Below are 5,000 nucleotides of genomic sequence, written 5' to 3'. Positions count from 1 at the left end.
ACCGTCCTCCCCTCCCTCATCCCTCCTTTCCTACTTGCCTCCCCTCCCTCATCCCTCCTTTCCCACCATCCTCCCCTCCCTCATCCCTCCTTTCCCACCGTCCTCCCTTCCCTCATCCCTCCTTTCCCACCATCCTCCCCTCCCTCATCTCTCCTTTCCCACTTGCCTCCCCTCCCTCATCCCTCCTTTCCCACCGTCCTCCCCTCCCTCATCCCTCCTTTCCCACTTTCCTCCCCTCCCTCATCCCTCCTTTCCCACCGTCCTCCCCTCCCTCATCCCTCCTTTCCTACTTGCCTCCCCTCCCTCATCCCCCTTTCTCACCGTCCTCCCTCCCTCATCCCTCCTTTCCCACCGTCCTCCTCTCCCTCATCCCTCCTTTCCCACCGTCCTCCCCTCCCTCATCCCTCCTTTCCCACCATCCTCCCCTCCCTCATCCCCCTTTCTCACCATCCTCCCCTCCCTTATCCCTCCTTTCCCACTTGCCTCCCCTCCCTCATCCCTCCTTTCCTACTTGCCTCCCCTCCCTCATCCCTCCTTTCCCACCGTCCTCCCCTCCCTCATCCCTCCTTTCCTACTTGCTCCCCCTCCCTCATCCCCCTTTCTCACCATCCTCCCCTCCCTCATCCCTCCTTTCCCATCGTCCTCCCCTCCCTCATCCCTCCTTTCCCACTGTCCTCCCCTCCCTCATCCTTCCTTTCCTACTTGCCTCCCCTCCCTCATCCCCCTTTCCCACCGTCCTCCCATCCCTTATCCCTCCTTTCCCACCGTCCTCCCCTCACTCATCCCCCTTTCTCACCGTCCTCCACTCCCTCATCCCTCCTTTCCTACTTGCCTCCCCTCCCTCATCCCTCCTTTCCCACCGTCCTCCCCTCCCTCATCACTCCTTTCACACCGTCCTCGCCTCCCTCATCCCTCCTTTCCCACCGTCCTCCCCTCCCTCATCCCTCCTTTCTCACCGTCCTCCCCTCCCTCATCCCCCTTTCCCACTGTCCTCCCTCCCTCATCCCTCCTTTCTCACCATCCTCCCTCCCTCATCCCCCCTTTCCCACCGTCCTCCCCTCCCTCATCCCTCCTTTCCCACCATCCTCCCCTCCCTCATCCCTCCTTTCCCACCGTCCTCCCTCCCTCATCCCTCCTTTCCCACCGTCCTCCCCTCCCTCATCCCTCCTTTCCCACCGTCCTCCCCTCCCTCATCCCTCCTTTCCCACCGTCCTCCCCTCCCTCATCCCTCCTTTCCCACCGTCCTCCCCTCCCTCATCCCTCCTTTCCCACCGTCCTCCCCTCCCTCATCCCCCCTTTCTCACCGTCCTCCCTCCCCTTATCCCTCCTTTCCCACTTGCCTCCCCTCCCTCATCCCTCCTTTCCTACTTGCCTCCCCTCCCTCATCCCTCCTTTCCCACCATCCTCCCCTCCCTCATCCCTCCTTTCCTACTTGCTCCCCTCCCTCATCCCCCTTTCTCACCGTCCTCCCTCCCTCATCCCTCCTTTCCCATCGTCCTCCCCTCCCTCATCCCTCCTTTCCCACCGTCCTCATCCTCCCTCATCCTTCCTTTCCTACTTGCCTCCCTCCCTCATCCCCCTTTCCCACCATCCTCCCCTCCTTATCCCTCCTTTCCCACCGTCCTCCCCTCCCTCATCCCCCTTTCCCTCACCGTCCTCCCCTCCCTCATCCCTCCTTTCCCACCGTCCTCCCCTCCCTCATCCCTCCTTTCCCACCGTCCTCCCCTCCTCATCCCTCCTTTCCTACCTGCCTCCCATCCCTCATCCCTCCTTTCCCACCGTCCTCCCCTCCCTCATCCCTCCTTTCCCACCATCCTCGCCTCCCTCATCCCTCCTTTCCCACCGTCCTCCCCTCCCTCATCCCTCCTTTCTCACCGTCCTCCCCTCCCTCATCCCCCTTTCCAACCGTCCTCCCTCCCTCATCCCTCCTTTCTCACCGTCCTCCCCTCCCTCATCCCCCTTTCCCACCATCCTCCCCTCCCTCATCCCTCCTTACCCACCGTCCTCCCTCCCTCATCCCTCCTTTCCCACCGTCCTCCCTCCCTCATCCCTCCTTTCCCACCGTCCTCCCTCCCTCATCCCTCCTTTCCCACCGTCCTCCCTCCCTCATCCCTCCTTTCTCACCGTCCTCCCCTCCCTCATCCCTCCTTTCCCACCGTCCTCCCCTCCCTCATCACTCCTTTCCCACCGTCCTCCCTCCCTCATCCCCCTTTCTCACCGTCCTCCCCTCCCTTATCCCTCCTTTCCCACTTGCCTCCCCTACCTCATCCCTCCTTTCCTACTTGCCTCCCCTCCCTCATCCCTCCTTTCCCACCGTCCTCCCCTCCCTCATCCCTCCTTTCCTACTTGCTCCCCCTCCCTCATCCCTCCTTTCTCACCGTCCTCCCCTCCCTCATCCCTCCTTTCCCACCGTCCTCCCCTCCCTCATCCTTCCTTTCCTACTTGCCTCCCCTCCCTCATCCCCCCTTTCCCACCGTCCTCCCCTCCCTTATCCCTCCTTTCCCACCGTCCTCCCTCCCTCATCCCCCTTTCTCACCGTCCTCCCCTCCCTCATCCCTCCTTTCCCACCGTCCTCCCCTCCCTCATCCCTCCTTTCCTACTTGCCTCCCCTCCCTCATCCCTCCTTTCCCACCGTCCTCCCTCCCTCATCCCTCCTTTCCCACCGTCCTCGCCTCCCTCATCCCTCCTTTCCCACCGTCCTCCCCTCCCTCATCCCTCCTTTCTCACCGTCCTCCCCTCATCCCCCTTTCCCACCGTCCTCCCTCCCTCATCCCTCCTTTCCCACCGTCCTCCCCTCCCTCATCCCTCCTTTCCCACCGTCCTCCCCTCCCTCATCCCTCCTTTTCCCACCGTCCTCCCCTCCCTTATCCCTCCTCTCCCACCGTCCTCCCCTCCCTCATCCCTCCTTTCGCTCCGTCCTCCCCTCCATCCTCCCCTCCTTTCCCACCGTCCTCCCCTCCCTCTTCCCTCCTTTCCAATCCGTCCTCCTCGCCCTCATCCCTCCTTTCCCACCGTCCTCCCCTCCATCCTCCCCTCCTTTCCCACCGTCCTCCCTCCCTCATCCCTCCTTTCCCACCGTCCTCGCCTCCCTCATCCCTCCTTTCCCACCGTCCTCCCCTCCCTCATCCCTCCTTTCTCACCGTCCTCCCCTCATCCCCCTTTCCCACCGTCCTCCCCTCCCTCATCCCTCCTTTCCCACCGTCCTCCCCTCCCTCATCCCTCCTTTCCCACCGTCCTCCCCTCCCTCATCCCTCCTTTTCCCACCGTCCTCCCCTCCCTTATCCCTCCTCTCCCACCGTCCTCCCCTCCCTCATCCCTCCTTTCGCTCCGTCCTCCCCTCCATCCTCCCCTCCTTTCCCACCGTCCTCCCCTCCCTCTTCCCTCCTTTCCAATCCGTCCTCCTCGCCCTCATCCCTCCTTTCCCACCGTCCTCCCCTCCATCCTCCCCTCCTTTCCCACCGTCCTCCCCTCCCTCTTCCCTCCTTTCCAATCCGTCCTCCTCTCCCTCATCCCTCCTTTCCCACCGTCCTCCCCTCCCTTATCCCTCCTCTCCCACCATCCTCCCCTCCATCCTCCCCTCCTTTCCCGCCCTCCCTAACTCCCCACGCTCACCCCTATCCTCCTTTCCTGTCCTCATTCCTCCTCCTATAACATTACAGACTAGAAGACAGATACCTCTACTGTTCAGCCTCCTGTCTTCCTCATTCCTCCTCCTATAAACATTACAGATTAGGACACAGCTACCTCTACTGTTCACCCTCCTGTCTTCCTCATTCCTCCTCTACACCTCACCCCTTCTGACACAGCTACCACCCCCTCTCTCTGGCACCTCTACCCCCTCTACCACCCTATCTCTCTGACACCTCTACCCCTCCCCCCTCTGACACCTCTACCGCCCTCTCCCTCTGACACCTCTACAACCCTCTCTGTCTGACACCTCTACCACCCTCTCTGTCTGACACCTCTACCACCCTCTCTGTCTGACACCTCTACCACCCTCTCTGTCTGACACCTCTACCACCCTCTCTGTCTGACACCTCTACCACCCTCTCTGTCTGACACCTACTACCACCCTCTCTGTCTGACACCTCTACAACCCTCTCTGTCTGACACCTCTACCACCCTCTCTGTCTGACACCTCTACCACCCTCTCTGTCTGACACCTCTACCACCCTCTCTGTCTGACACCTCTACCACCCTCTCTGTCTGACACCTCTACCACCCTCTCTGTCTGACACCTCTACCACCCTCTCTGTCTGACACCTCTACCACCCTCTCTGTCTGACACCTCTACCACCCTCTCTGTCTGACACCTCTACCACCCTCTCTGTCTGACACCTCTACCCCCTCTCTGTCTGACACCTCTACCACCCTCTCTGTCTGACACCTCTACCACCCTCTCTGTCTGACACCTCTACCACCCTCTCTGTCTGACACCTCTACCACCCTCTCTGTCTGACACCTCTACCACCCTCTCTGTCTGACACCTCTACCACCCTCTCTGTCTGACACCTCTACCACCCTCTCTGTCTGACACCTCTACCACCCTCTCTGTCTGACACCTCTACCACCCTCTCTGTCTGACACCTCTACCACCCTCTCTGTCTGACACCTCTACCACCCTCTCTGTCTGACACCTCTACCACCGTCTTCCTCTGACACCTCTACCACCCTCTCTGTCTGACACCTCTACCACCATCTCTGTCTGACACCTCTACCACCCTCTCTCTCTGACACCTCTACCACCCTCTCTGTCTGACACCTCTACAACCCTCTCTGTCTGACACCTCTACCACCCTCTCTGTCTGACACCTCTACCACCCTCTCCCTCTGACACCTCTACCACCCTCTCTGTCTGACACCTCTACCACCCTCTCCCTCTGACACCTCTACCACCCTCTCTGTCTGACACCTCTACCACCCTCTCTGTCTGACACCTCTACCACCCTCTCTGTCTGACACCTCTACCACCCTCTCTGTCTGACACCTCTACCACCCTC

General features: G+C 61.0%; 1 protein-coding gene across 1 annotated transcript in view; it reads left to right on the top strand.

Moving 5' to 3' along the window:
* Positions 1 to 5,000, top strand: part of LOC123997588 (ephrin-A3-like) — a 187,050-nt gene that overhangs the window by 159,433 nt on the left and 22,617 nt on the right. The window lies entirely within an intron of this gene.

This window comes from Oncorhynchus gorbuscha, linkage group LG15 (genome assembly GCF_021184085.1).
Source record: "Oncorhynchus gorbuscha isolate QuinsamMale2020 ecotype Even-year linkage group LG15, OgorEven_v1.0, whole genome shotgun sequence".
NCBI lineage: Eukaryota > Metazoa > Chordata > Actinopteri > Salmoniformes > Salmonidae > Oncorhynchus > Oncorhynchus gorbuscha.
The sequence above is the reverse complement of the archived record's forward strand: the minus strand, read 5'-3'. Positions and strand labels throughout refer to the sequence as shown.